The 16,120-nt window shown below is 38.5% G+C and overlaps 1 protein-coding gene and 1 pseudogene across 4 annotated transcripts in view; one reads left to right on the top strand and one right to left on the bottom strand.

Annotated features, from left to right (window-relative positions):
- RASAL2 (RAS protein activator like 2) overlaps positions 1-16,120 on the bottom strand; it is a 397,309-nt gene that overhangs the window by 318,680 nt on the left and 62,509 nt on the right. The window lies entirely within an intron of this gene.
- Positions 853-1,432, top strand: LOC106800977 (coiled-coil-helix-coiled-coil-helix domain-containing protein 2 pseudogene; annotated as a pseudogene).

Here is a 16,120-nt window from a genome sequence, read left to right as displayed (position 1 = left end):
ATGCACCCCATTTTTTCCTAACCCCCTCCCAGAAATGAGACCTGACAGCCAATAAATAGTATTGAGGAATCCAAGCACTAATTCCTATGTCTATGAGTTGCTCTATCTTCCTTTTATATAGTGTTTCTTAAACTTTTTATGAAGGAGTTTCACACTTACAGAAAAGTTAAAAGAATTAAACAAAGAATTCTCATAAACTCTTCACCCAGATTCTCCAAATGTTAATATTTTACCACTTATGCTTTATCATTCCCCCTCTTATTTTTTTACAAAAGCACGAACAAGAATAAATACTTAGAAATAAACTTAACAAAAGAAGTGAATGACCTCTATATTGAAAACTATAAAATACCATTGTAATAAATTAAAAACGACCTAAACAACTGGAAAGATAGCCCATGTTCATGAATCAGAAGATTTAATATCATTACAATGGTAATACTCTCCAAATTGACCTACAGATTAAACATAATCCCTATGAACATCCCAGCTGATTTTACCTTCGCAGAAATTGATAAATTGATTCTAAAACTCATATGCAATTGCAAGGGATCCCTGATAGCTAAAACAATCTAGAAAAACAAAAACAAATTAAAATACACACATTTTTCAACTTCAAAACTTATTACAATGCTACAATAATTAAGACTATGTGGTACAGATATAGGATAGACATATAGATCAAGGGACTAGAAATAAACCCATCCATTTATGAACAATTGATTTGACACTGGTGCCAAGACAACTTAATGTGGAAAGAATAGTCTTTTCAACAACTGGTGCTGGAATGACAGATATCCACATGCAAAAGTATTAACTGGACCTCACACCATAAACAAAAATTGATTCAAAATGCCTCCTCCAAGTCTCACAGTTATGGATGCTGAGCCACCACACTCAAAGCCCGGTGGAAGCCAAAGCTGCACCTCCTGCATGGCCCCTCCAGCCAGCTGGGCACCTAAGACGAGAGCTGCACCCAGGCCAGCACCAGCAGCTCAGCCATAAACAGCAGCTATACCATCTGCTGTTGGCTCACCTGCTGCTGTACCCTGGCATCCAGGTCTGATAGGTCTGATGGCCCAGATGGCAACCACTGCAGCTAGCGTGGCTGTGGGCTCTGCTGTCGGGCACACGCTAGGTCATGCCATCACTCGGGGCTTCAGTGGAGGAAGTAATGCTGAGCCCTCAAGGCCTGACACCACTTACCAGGAGCCCAAGGAACCCAGCAGGCATACTAACAGCAGCAGTAGTTTGGCCGGTGCCACTACGAGATGAAACAGTTTTTGGAGTGTGCCCAGAACCAGGGTGACCTTAAGCTTTGTGAGAGTTTCAGTGAGGTGCTCAAACAGTGCAGATTTGCAAATGGATTAGCTTAATGAAGAAGTTCAAACTGAAGACATGGAAATCATCTCTTATAACCAAGTTTATTTAGCATAAAAACATAATTGATAGTGAAGATATAAAGTGTAACACCATCAGTTAAACCTCTCCTCTATCACTAATAGCTTCCTTGCTTCAGAACTGCAATGGAAGAGGATGTTTTTACTATACAGAAGTTCAGTGAGATGGTATGGAGTTTGGACCTGGGCAGATGTTTGTGCGGCCTCCTTAAACCAGCATTTGTGATGTTATTGTTTGTGAATTAATTAGAATAAAGTGATTTTCTTCCTCCCAAAAACAAAACAAAACAAAATTAATTCAAAGTGGATCTTTATATACTGTGAATTCTAGTTCCTTATCAGTATACTGACATGACTTGAAAATATTTTCTCCCATTCTACAGGTTGTCTTTTTACTTTCTTGATGTCTTTTGAAGCTAAAACTATAAAACCTTTACAAGAAAACATAGGCGTAATTCTGCATGACACTGAAATAGGCAATGGTTTCTTTGATATGACATAAAAAGCACCAAAAAAAGAAAAAATAGGACTTCATTAAAATTTAAAATTTTTGTGCTTCAAAAGACATCATCAAGAAAGTAAAAAGACAACCTGAAAATGGGAGAAAATATTTTCAAATCATATATCTAATAAGTATAGTATCTAGTATAATTCTTACAAATCAATAATCAATTAAAAATGGGCAAAGGATTTGAATAGATGTTTCTCCAAAGAAGATATAAAATGTCCCATAGGCACATGGAAAGATACTCAGTATCACTAGTGTCTAAGGAAATACATATCAAAACAACAAGAAGATGTCACTTCACTAGGATAGCTATAATGAAAAAGATGAACAGTAACAAGTGTTGACAAGGATGCGGAAAAACTACAGTCTTCATTCATCGCTGATGGGAATGCAAAATGGGTATATTTTGGCATTTCCTCCAAAAGTTAAGCATAGAGTTATACCATATGATTCAGAAATTTCACTCCTACACATATACCAAAGAACACTGAAAACATGTCAACAAACTTGTTCAGAAATGTTCATATCAGCATTATTTATAATAGTCAAAAACTGGAAACAATCCACATGTCCATCAACTGATGAATATGGTATATTCATACAATGGAATACCATTCAGTCATAAAATGGAATGAAGTACTGATATATATAACACAGATGAATCTTCAAAACATGCTAATTGAAATAAGCCAGTCACAAAGGCCACATTATATGATTCCATATATGTGAAATGTACAGAATAGGCAATTTCATAAAGACAGAAAGTAAATTTGTGGTTGCCAAAGACTAGGGGAGGAGAAAATGGGCAGTGACTATTAATGCATAGGGGGTTTCTCTTTGGGGTATGAATGCTCTGGAATTAGATAGTACTGATGGTTGCACAAGTTACTGTGCAATATACTAAAAACCACCTAACTGTACTTTTTTTTTTTTTTTTTGGTGAGGAAGATTGGCCCTGAGCTAACATCTGTTGCCAATCTTCCTCTTTTTGCTTGGGGAACATTGTCCCTGAGCTAACATTTGTGCCAATCTTCCTCTATTTTGAATGTGGGACGCCACCACAGCATGGCTTGATGAGTGGTGTGTAGGTCCCCACCTGGGATCCGAACCTACGAACCCCAGCGTGCCAAAGTGGAGCACGCAAACTTAACCACTAAGCCACCGGGCCAGCCCAAAAAGGGTGAATTTTCTGGTATGTGAATTATACCTCATTTTTTAAATTATTTGGGAAAAAAAAAACCCAACATGTTGTAGACTTTTCTGGGTAAAAAGAGGAAGAAAAAAGAAAACAGCAGAACAGACACTTGGAACCCTCATCTGTGTGAAACAAAGAGAAAAAAAAAAAGGCCAGAGAAGCAATCAGAAAGAACATGGAGGGCCGGCCCCGTGGCTTAGCGGTTAAGTGCGCACGCTCTGATGCTGGCGGCCCGGGTTCGGATCCCGGGAGCGCCCCGAGGCACCACTTCTCCGTCCAACGCGAGGCCGAGTCCCACGTACAGCAACTAGAAGGATGTGAACCTATGACATACAACTATCTACTGGGGCTTTGGGGGGAAAAACTGAATAAATAAAATCTTTAAAAAAAAAAAAAAAAAGAAAAAAAAAAGAAAGAACATGGAGTTAATTATGTCCACTGGAACACACAGGTGGCAGCACCAGATTCTTTTGGGAACTGATTCTGAGTGATGGACATGCTTAATACAATGAGTCTCACCCAGTTTAAGTACTCTCTCTTAAAAAGAAGCCTGGTTACTATTCTATCCTCTTTCTCTAGTTGGGGCCAATCCTGCAAATTATCGAAAGCAATCAAGCTATCTTCTTTTAAAATGTTCCCTAAGTCAGACTTTTCACTGCCTGACTGACCTTTCCTTCATTAGACAGGATTAGTAAATGTTTACTCAATAAATTTGATATAAATGGGATTCCTTTATTACCACCCTGATCCTGATATCATTTCATGAGTTTAGTTATTAAAAGAAAATCTATTCTCTTGACCCATCTAATAAATAATTTTATTACTTTATTGTTTTAAGTTATTACGTTTCTTTTTTCCTCTGCACAAGTTCTACTATAGTTTTCAAAACCACAGAACAATTTTCTCAGAGTGTCACTGGAAAATTAAAAGTTCTGATTATTTTGATTTTTTGCTTTGGACATACTCATCCAAAGTGGTATTTTACGGAATATACGCAGAAGGGCAAAAAAAATGACAGACTTTCTTTTTCTTCAATAATTGTCTAATAAGTGAGAGCATTTTAGAAAAGAACAAGTGGATGTGTAAATCAGTTTGTTTAAAAGCACTTTCCCCGCATCACATTGTTTTGTTTTAATTTTATTTTCTAGGGTATCTGAACACTATAAGGCTGTAACCAGACTGTCTGGTCAGCCAAGACAAAGTCTTGGCACTATTCTGAAATAAGATATGCCAGGTCTACCCTCCTGTATTATGTGACTGGCCTAGACTATGATAGTCAGAGAGACAGCATCAATATGGATGCTATAGTGTCATCATCTCATGAGTAATGTTTCTCGTAGCAACTATATGCATGCTAAATTTAAAAAGACTAAAATATGAATGATAAAGAATTCAAAAATAAAACCCAAGATATCCAGTGTAATACCAATTTGCACAATTTAGTTTGAAACACCAAACAGTACAGGCGTATAGTTACTTTCACTCTTTTAAAACTATATTTTATTTTCCAAGAATAATTTCTAAATTAAGTCTTCTGTTATTTATACTCCAAACTTCAAGTTATATTTTACCTTATTGGTTCCAGTATAATTAAGACTTTTTAAAGATTATACTTTGCCAATATAGAGCTCACAAAGTAAATATTACCCAGTAATCCAAATTTAAGCCTTAGAATCTAGAAGTCATCAAGACACATTTTTATTACAATACTTTTTAACACTTGCGTGTTGTCCCATGCCCTATGACCTCAGAATTATTGGATGAAATTGATACCTATTAAAAGAAGCAACAAGTAAATTTAATAGAGAAATCCACTTCTGTATTTCCACAAAAAGCAACTTGGGAATTTGAATTACAAGGGGAGAAAGCATGAGGGATCAAAGTAACAGGTACTACTAATATTTTGAGAAAATTGCCATGATACTAGTGGTTCTTCGTTAACTCTGTCTACAATAAGAATCACTACCATTTATGGGGTACCTACTGTGTGCTAGATGCTACATATAAATTGTCTCATTTAATCCTTAAAAATAACATTATTTTCCCCATTTTACAAAGGAGGTAAATAACTCCTTCAACTCGTTCAACTACTTTGTCCAAGGACACACACAAGGTACAAGGCAGAGCAGGGTTTTGAATCCAAGTTGGTCTAATCCCAAAACTTATCCCTTCACTATATATAACGCTCCACCCTCTGTTCTTCTAAAGCACGGTTGCAAAAATCAAATGCCAACAAGAGCCTTACAATTAAAATAAAAAGTATGCAGTGAGTTAAAAAAATAGAGAATAAGATGGTTTTGCAACCAAGCATACATCTGCCTATCTAACCTGGCCTCTTGAAATATATTGTGCAAGCGTTAACAAAGCAGCCAAACAAAATATGCCCACTGGCCACTAATCTGCTGGACCCACATTAAGAAAAAAATCACGATTTGGAAAACAGCAGAAGATGAAAAGCTATCCTAGCAAGAAAGTATTTTTTTTGAAAAATTAGTGATTTTCAAATGAGATGTGTAGGGCTGAAATCAGTCATCAAAGAGCAAGTAAAGAAAACATTGACTTTTTTATGACATTGACTTTTTTATGGTAACTCCTTTACTTTTAAACCTTACGTAAAAACCTTGCAGCAATAATAAACTTTGTAGTAAAGCATCATTTAATACTGGCACTCCTCTACTCTTATATATATCATTTCCAAAGATGCATTTGAAGGTTGAATGTATGCGAGTCTAAAAACAGACGTATATGCTATACTGGTGGTTATGTTCTCAGAGTACTAAAAGATATAATCAAATCTAATTAAGGCTTTGAGGGCATTATCTACTGCCTGAACACCACCCTTACCCTAAACCCACAAATCAGGGAGCAGCAGATAACCCTCAGAGGCACCTCAACTCTGTGGTCTTGGGAATTAGAACCAGGTTATTTCTCCTTCCTACAGGCCTACAGCCCCTCCAGTGACCAAGCCCCACTCCCTACAAGAACAAAATCTGGGTGGTATAATGGCAGAGGGGTGACAGAAAGGGAAGGGCGGGACATGGGCACCACTGTAAGCAAACCAATTCCAGGCTCTGGCTGTGCAGTGATCCAGAGAAGCACCTGGCAATCTAGGATTTCTGGGAGGCTCCCTCCACAAGACAGGACACAGTGAAAATACTTAGACCATGGCCAGCCCAATCATCTAAGCTAAAAAACTGTCGACGATCTTGGGCAAGAAGTGCCACAATGCAACAGTTCAAAATTAACAAGACTCAGGAAACAGAATATGGAAGATTCAATCCCACGTGCAGAAAGGAGTTCAGGAAGTCAATATAATGTTCAAAAATAGGATTTTTATGAAAGTCAAGGTCCACCAAATACGTACTATCATTTTATACACACACAAGAGGCTATTCATAATGTCAGATATTATAAGAAAAGATGATACTCATAAGTAGGTATTTAGGCTAAATAGAATTGCTGATTTATAGATGAAATACTACATTGGTCTAGGCATTTGTGAAATGACATTGCCAAGGATCTTACACATAATCACATTTTTCAACCTGTTCTAACATTATATTTTATTTTATTTTAATTAGTATTATCCATCTATACACCAGGGAATCAGGTTTTTAACACTAACCTTTTGTTTGTTTTTGCTGAGGAAGATTAGCCCTGAGCTAACATCTGTTGCCAATCTTCCTCAACTTTATATGTGCATCAGTCGCGTGGCTGACAGTGGGTGTAGGTCCGCATATGGGATCCAAACCCACGAACCCAGGCAGCCGAAGCGGAACGTGCCAAACTTAATCATTACGCCACGGGGCCGGCCCCAACACTGACCTTTTTCATTGTGTTTTTTTAAAAATAGTATTTATTAGAAAGTCTAATAATGTTTGATGCTTTTAGCTCATTTTCTCTCTTCTCTACCCATTCAACAGGACCTGTTAAATGCCAACCATCCAAAAATCTGCCACTTACTCTACTCAGAATTGCTGAGCAGCTCTAAAGAAGTCTAATACATTAGCTGACACTTATAATTTAGAGACTAATTTCATGTATATTTCTTTCAAATAAAAAAGTATGCATCTCAGCACAGCTGACATTCTGACAACAAAAAACAAACAACATACATCTCCCCTAATCCTACCTATAATTTACTAGTAAAATGACCAAAGTTCCACACTAACACTCATAGTCTAAGTTTACTATTTACAAAGAATCCAGAATTCTAGAACTACTTGATATAATGAGAAGGGGAAGAGGGTAGAAATCACACAATTAATGCTTACTTAGAGATGAATGATTTTTATAACGTACAAAATGCAAATTAAAGGAAAATGAGAGAAAATTCTCAGAACAAACAATAATTTAAATCACTATTGTTCCTAAAGCAATAGGATTTCTTTGTATTTATGTATGTGCTTTCAGCAGCAAATAGTGAATAATTTGGTGGCTCAATTCCAGTATTTAATCTGCCTCAAATGAAATCATTTTTAAACTTCCAGTTAGAAATTTTGGGGCTGCAACTTTCTATTATGAGGTCGTAATTACGAGTTCCTAGTTGTGAAGTAAATATTACCTGAACAGAACTTTTTAAAATACTCTTTGCAATTAAATACCTACTAATCATTTAACAAGGCAAGAAATACAAGGTTTATGGGGGGAAAATCAATCAAACACTACTTTACAACAGGTTTCTGGAAACTATGAACTCAAATGGCAGATTACCAATTGCCAGGAAGGAGAAGGGATCTTCGTTCTAAGGATCTCTGTAACAACTTAGATATAGATGTAATAGGACCTAACTGAATTGCTCCTTACATAGAACAGAGGTATAATATTCTCAACAAAGTCCTGTAGAGTACACCCACAGCCTGTTGAAAAATAGTCATCAGTGGTAAAGTCATTCATGGGGGCTTGAAGTAGAACTGAGAGAGGAAGTTTAACATATTCAGCATATTCTCTCAAGAGAAAGAAAAAATTTAGGCTGGCAAGATGACAGGGAGTCAGCAAGATCTGTCTCCCATGTTACAAAGATGTAGGAGGATACTTGAGAACTGACTAAAAAAATCCCCTGGAAGACAGTTAACAGATTTTTTTAAAGGTAACATGTAAATTATAATAATAGGATGTCACCACCACACTTCTACTCTTTTTTTTTTTTCTGGTTTATAATGTACTAAGTGAGCTATATTCTTCAAGTGGGGGAAAAACTTCCTTAAAATATCTTAAATTTTAAAAATAAAGGGCAAGTTTATCAGGGGAAATATGCATAAATTATGAGAAGAAATTCTGTTAGAAGATAAAGCATGCAACCTGATGGCTATGACTCAGAATTGAGTAGTTTACATCAGAACGGCATGTCCTGAATATTCTAATAACCTCTGGGCCAATAAAGAATATAGAATCAAGGTCCTGTTTCTTGGTACTATATCTAGATTATCTACCTAAACTCATGTTTATAGTTTGGGGCCGGCCCAGTGGCGCAAGCAGTTAAGGGCTCGTGTTCCGCTGCGGCGGCCCGGGGTTCGCTGGCTCGGATCCCAGGCGCGCACCGACGCACCACTTGATAAGCCATGCTGCAGCGGCATCCCATATAAAGTAGACGAAGATGGGCACGGATGTTAGCTCAGGGCCACTCTTCCTCAAGAAAAAGAAGGGGAGGATTGGCATCGGATGTTAGCTGAGGGCTAGTCCTCTTCACAAAAAAACATAAATAAAATAAACTCATATTTATAGTTTAAAGAACTGGATTTTAATGTAGAAAAAGACTGAATCAATGACAGAACCAAAGTGAATAACTCTATTTCTTTCAACAATATAATCAGGCTCAAAATCTGGGAGTTCCTTTCCTTTCTTTTATGCCCTATAATTACTAAAAACTAATAAGTTTTCTCTCAAAATGTTTCATATCTAGTTAGCATAGCCTCAAAATATCTCCCTCAAATACTGATTAATTATGTGGTAAGTTTAACTTTTGTCCACAAATTCTTTTATACTTCTCCTTCTGGGAGGCGGAGTTTAATTCTCCTCCCCTTGAATGTGGGCTGGACTAAGAGACTTGCTGCTACTGAACAGACTATAGAAAGAGAAAAATAGCAATTTTGCAGTGGAGAAACCTGGCATACATCACCTTACCAAGTGATCAAAGTTAACATCACCAGTGGTAAGTCATGTTGATATCATGCACCCCTTGATATGACACAATGAGAAGGGTTCTTCACATCTATGGTATTCTTCCCCAAAACGCATAAGCCCAGTCTAATCACGAGAAAACATCAGCTAAACCCAAACTGAAGGACATTCTAAAATATCTAACTTGTAGTACTCGTCAAAAGTATCAAGGTCATGAAATACAAGGAAAGCCTAAGAAAGCACCACAGACTGGGAGAGACTAAGGAGGTATGACAATTATACACAACATGGTATCCTGGATTAAATCCAGCAACAGAAAAAGGGCATTAGTGGTAAAACTGGTGAAATCCGAATAAAGTCTATAGTTTAGTTAATAGTATTGTATCAATGTTAATTTCTTCATTTTGAGCTATGGCTATATAAGATGTTAACACTAGCAGAAGCTAGCAAAAAGGTATATGGGAACTCGGTACACTATTTTTGCAACTCAAGTAAATTTAAAATTATTTCAGAATAATGTTTTTTTTTAATTTCTTAACCATATCTTCCCTTACTTTTAGAGAGCTAACACCCTAGCTCCTAGGTCTCATCCCTATTACTGAGATTATTCCAGATTCCCATGTCTCTAGGATCTGCCCTCTCTAATTTATCTGATATACATTGAAGGATCAATCAAAAATTTATATCAACTCCCTACTCAAAAACTACAGACTTTCCTACTCAAAACTATAAATGACTCCTCAGTGCCCCAATATTACTTATCACTAAGCTTATCACTAAAGGGCATCTGCAAAGCAGCCATACACTGCTTACCTAACCTTATATTTCCACTGGAGAGACTTACTTTTTATCTTTAATCATATACCAATGACAATTTTTTTAAAAATTTTAATTCGGTAAAATACTGGGCATTCTGGGCAATAATAGGAGATTTAAAAGACAGAAGTATGGATTTTGCTTTTAGAAAATTTACAATCTTGCTAGGTACATGATGGCTATTAATTTTATATTTTTATCTTATTTCCCATCACTTGACTGAACTTTTTTTAGTAATTTTAATAGGTTTTGTTCAACTGAGTCCTTTGTTTTCTAAATATGTAATCATATCGTCTGTAATAAAACATAATTTTATATTTCCCAGTATTTATATCTACTTCTGACAATGGTTATTATTTTTGCTTTCACTTGAAAAAGTATTGATTAAATTCTCAACAATTACAAATGATATTATAAAATGGCACAGTAAACACACAGCTGACCCAGAAGAGGATAACTGGTAACTGAATTGCCGAATCTTATCAACATACCCTAAGAAATCTCCTTGGAAGCTTACTCTTCCCTATATATGGAGGCTTTTTCAGTCCATTTTAATGGACAAATCATTTTTCTAACTACCTACCTTAAAAATATTTTAATTATATCCAGCAAGTTATTTTATGGATATCAACAAACAGATTCTAAAGTTTATATGGAGAGGCAAAAGACCCAGAATAGTAAACATAATACTGAAGGAGAAAAACAAAGTTGGAGGAGTGGCACTACCCGATTTCAAGACTCACCCTAAAGCTACAATAATCATAACAGTGTGATATTGGCAAAAGAACAAACAGATAGATCAATGGAACATACCAGAGGGCCCTGAAATAGACCTACATAAATATAGTGAACTGGTGTTTGACAAAGGAGCAAAGGTAATACAATGGAGAAAAGACGGTCTCTTCAAGAAATAGTGCTGGAACAAATGGACACTTACATGCAAAAAATGAATCTAGACACAGACCTTACATCCTTCGCAAAGATTAACTCAAAATGGATCACAGACCTAAAAGTAAAACACAAAACTATAAAACTCCTAGAAGATAACATAGGAGAAAATCTAGATGACCTTGGATACAGTGATGTCTTTTTATTTTTTTTTATTTTATTTATTTATTTTTTTGTGAGGAGATCAGCCCCATGCTAACATCTGCCAATCCTCCTCTTTCTTTGCTGAGGAAGACTGGCCCTGGGCTAACATCTGTGCCCATCTTCCTCCACTTTATATGGGACGCCGCCACAGCATGGCTTGCCAAGCCGTGCATCAGTGCGTGCCCAGGATCCGAACCAGCAAGCCCCGGGCCACCCGCAGCGGAGCACGTGCACTTAACCGCTTGCGCCACCAGGCCAGGCCCCCAGTGATGCCTTTTTAGATACAACACCAAAGACACAATCCATGAAAGAAATAATTAATAAGCTATATTTCACTAAAATTAAAAACTTCTGCCTTGCAAAAGGCAATTATCAAGAGAATTAGAAGACAAGCACCAGACTAGGAGAAAATATCTGCAAAAGTGGCTAGCCCCATGGCTTAGTGGTTAAGTGCTCGCACTCCGCTACTGGCCGGCCGGGTTCGGATCCCGGGCGCGCACTGACGCACCGCTTCTCCGGCCATGCTGAGGCTGCCTCCCACATACAGCAACTAGAAGGATGTGCAACTATGACATACAACTATCTGCTGGGGCTTTGGGGAGAAAAAGGAGGAGGATTGGCAATAGATGTTAGCTCAGAGCCGGTCTTCCTCAGCAAAAAGAGGAGGATTGGCATGGATGTCAGCTCAGGGCTGATCTTCCTCACAAAAAAAAAATAAATAAATAAAACTGTTAAAAAAAAAAATGTACCACTCTGGTGAGTGATGTTGATAATTAGGGAGGCTATGCATGTGTGGGGGCAGGGAGTATATGGGAAATCTGTTATCTCCTTCTCAATTTTGTTGTCAACTTAAAACTGCTCTAAAAAAGGTCTCAAAAAATTTTTATGTTATATTTATACACACAATATATACTTATCTTATATCTGATTCTTTATAACTGTTTCAATCAGTTACTTTGCTTCCCTTTCCCTCTTTTCATTTGGCCTTATGAACCAATTAAATCCAAGTATCCATTTTGTCTTTGTAAGTCATCTGACCTCCACTTACATTTTATCCTTTGCCTCAGTGCTACAGATGTGCGAAGGGGCACTGATGTGAGTCAAGCCAACTGGGCTATGGACCTGACTGCTTATAACCACACAACTTATCCAAGTTTCACATTCTTCATCTCTAAAATGAAGTTTAGGGACTAAATGACCTCCCAGTTCCTTCTGGCTCTTAACTTTTTACAATTCTCAGTTAGTAACAGGTACAATTAAAATAAACATGAAGGGATTCTGGAAGACGATGACGAAGACTGCATACTTTTGAATTTCCCTAAATTCTCTCATAAAAACAGACCAACTAGGATACTTAAGCCAATAACTTACAGACAATATTTATAACAAAACTAGATAACAAAGTATTCCCATGAACATCAAAATATAAGCAAACAAGGAAATAATACCAACAGCTATAAGACATGTATAACCAAAGATTCTATATCAACACCAACTGACCTTGAAGTATAATGGCACATACTTTTATGAATATGCAAGAACCCAGGGAATATTGTTGCCTTGAGCCCTTCCTGAAAACATACTGCAAAACGGCAGTGACCAGTAAAAATTTCTGCAATGATGGAAAATCTCTCTCTTTGCTATCCAATATAGTAGCCACTAGTCATATGTGACTATTAAGCACTTGAAATGTGGCTAGTGTAATAAGGAACTAAGTTTTCAATTTTATTTTAATTAAATAGCTTTGTGGCTAGTTTTTGATGGTGCAGCTACAGAATGAGCATTAGACAACTAAAATGACTGGCATGCCCTAAGGACAGGCAAAGTATTCCAGCTACTAAACGAAGAAGGAATGACAGCATCAAAATGAATGAATGAACTAATTAGTTAATTCATTGATAAGGGATCTACCAATGGCTGATACCATTCCCAAGAGTGACAATCATATACTCTGTGCCTCCTGATGGAAGCACACAGTAACTTAAGAAGTTGTCTTGTAACATTTCTCCAGCGAAGATATACAAATGGCCAATAAGCACATGTAAAGATGCTGCACATCATTAGTCATTAGGAAAATGCAAACTAAAACAACAATATTATATCATATATCACCCACTAGAATGGCTATAATTAAAACGTCATACATTAACAAGTGTTGTTGAAGATGTGGAGAAATTGGAAACTTCATACATTACTGGTGGGAATGTAAAATGGTACAACCATTTTGTAAACCAGTTTGGCAGATATTTTACAGGTTATTATAGAATTATAACATTACCCAGCAATTCCACTCCTAGATATCTATATAAGAGAACTGAAAACATGTGCCTACACAAAACCTCGTATACAAAAGATCATAGCAACATCATTATTTTTTTTTCTTTTCAGTTTTTTTTCCAGTAATGAGATATAATTGGCATATAATATTATATTACCCAAGGTGTACAACATAACGATTTGATATATGTATATTTTGCTAAATGATTACCACAATAAGTTTAGTTAGCACCAGTCACCTCACAGTTTCAAATCTTTTCTTCTGATGAGAACTGTTAAGATCTACTCTCTTAGCAACTTTCAAATATAAAATATTGTTAACCATAGTCACCATGCTGTACATTACACCTCCAGAACTTATTTATCTTATTAAGTGGAAGTTTTTACCTTTTGACTACCCTCACTAATTTCCCCCACCCCCCTGCCTCTGGCAATCACCAATCTGTTCTCTGTATCTATATTCAGTTTTTTTAGATTCCACATAAAAGCAAGATCATAGAGTATTTGTCTTTCTTTGCCGACTTACTTCACCTAGCATAATGCCCTCATGGTGCATCAATGTTGTTGCAAATGTCAGGATTTCCTTCTGTTTTATGGCTAAATAATATTTCATAGTACATATATACCACATTAGGTCATTTCCACATCTTGACTATTGTAAATAATGTTGCAATGAATACGGGACTGCAGATATCTTTTTGAGATGATGATTTCATTTCCTTTGGATATATACCCAGAAGTAGAATTGCTGGATCATACGGTAGTTCTATATTTAATTTTTTGAGAAACCTCCATACTGTTTTCCATAGTGACTGCACCAGTTTACATTCCCACCAACAGTACACAAGGGCTCCCTTTTCGCCTCATCCTCACCAGCACTTATTATCTCTTATCTTTTTGACAGTAACAATGTTAATAGGCATGAGGTGATACCTCATCATGGTTTTGTTTTGCATTTCTCTAATGATTAGTGATGTTAAGCACTTTTTCATGTACCTGTTGACCATCCATATGTCTTCTTTGGAAAAATGCCCATGCAATTCCTCTGCCCATTTTTTAAACAGATTGTTCATTTCTTTGTTATTGAGTTATATGAGGCAGCATTACTTTTAATAGTCAAAACAGTATACCAGGGGAGTGACGTCAGCATCATGGCAGAGTGAGCTTCCCCCATTGAACTCTCCCCCTCTAAGACACAACAAAAAGGATATTCATATTCAAACAGAAGCTATTCATACAACACAGGGGATGTCTGAGGCACCCAGGCAGCTGTACACCCAAGAACTGAGGTGCTAGAATCCCCAGAGTAAGTAGAAGGAAGTAAGAGGAGCTCCCTTCCTTCCCCAAGGACTGCAACCTAGAGAGTGAGACCACGTGGCTCTCGGCGGGGGAGGGGCGGCTCGCTGCGTGAAAACCGGCACTCTCCAAGACCCCTGACATCCCCTAGGGATCCACATAGAGAGGGAGCGGAACTGTTGTGAGGGTACTTTCAACAAGCTATCCCCTCAGGAGAGCAGCAACAGCAAGGCGAGAAACCTCTGAGATCGGGGAGGAGAAAGTAAGGGCGCCTCTCCCACCTGGCCCACACGACCGGCGCTTCAGCACAGCGGTGCTTCAGCTCAGGCCCGTGCCCAGAGGCAGCAGCCCTCAGACGCCCAGGCCCCACCTGCACGGGCAGCGTGACTGCGCCCCACCCCCACAGGAAGCGGCCCCCAGGTGCCAGGGCCCCACCAGCAGCGGGGCGAGCCGGCGCCCCTGCACCAGAGGCAGCAGCAGTGCAGGCCCCACTGAGCCACAGCCCTAGCTGCTCCGGCTGGACTAAGCCACAACCCCAGCTGCCCCAGGTCCACTGTGCCTCATCCCCAGCTCCTTCGGCTTGGCTGCTGCCCCCAGCCCCAGCTCCAACTGCTTCAGCTTGGCCTCTGCTCAGGCTCCAGCTGACATGGCACCAGGAACTTCAGCCCACTGCACTCCAGTTCCAGCTTCTTCAGCCCAGCAGTGCTCCAGCTCCTCCTTCTTCAGCCCAGTGGCACTCTTCTTCCTCCTTCTTCGGCCCAGTGCACTCCAGTTCAAGCGTCTTCTGCCCAGCGGTACTCCAGCTCCTGCTTCTTCAGCCCAGCAGCACTTCTGCTGCAGCTGCTTCAACCCACCTGCACCCAAGCCCCAGCTGCTTCAGCCTGGCTGCACTCCAGTCCCAGCTATTCCCAAACTCCAGCTCCAGCTGTTCCCACACTTCACCCCCAGCAGCCTCTGCTCAGCCGCGCTTCAGATCAGCCGGGGGCCGACAGCAGTGCCTGCAGATTAAGGCGGGCCAGAATACACAGCCCTTGACCCCCATGAAGCGGCAGCAAGAGGAAACAGTGACCATATACTTTCACTATGGGGGAAAATAAGCCAACACCAACAGGCGCTATGCAAAAATATACGAAATCTCCAGACCAAAAGGAAAATGACAAGCACCCAGAAGTCAGCGTGGGATGCACAGAAATGTATAACCTTAGTGACAGAGAATTCAAAATAGCCATCATAAAAAAGCTCAATGAAATACAAGAAAACACAGACAGACAATTTGATGAAATCAGGAGTTTCTTCACAAATGAGATTGAAACTATAAAAAAAAAACCGATCAGAAATCTTAGAGATGAAAAACACAATAGAGGAGATAAAGACAAATCTGGAAGCCTTAAGCATCAGAGCTGACAATATGGAGGA

Source organism: Ceratotherium simum, chromosome 2 (genome assembly GCF_057802395.1).
Source record: "Ceratotherium simum simum isolate JZ-2026a chromosome 2, ASM5780239v1, whole genome shotgun sequence".
NCBI lineage: Eukaryota > Metazoa > Chordata > Mammalia > Perissodactyla > Rhinocerotidae > Ceratotherium > Ceratotherium simum.
Note: the sequence above shows the minus strand (reverse complement) of the source record. Positions and strands in the feature narration are given on the sequence as shown.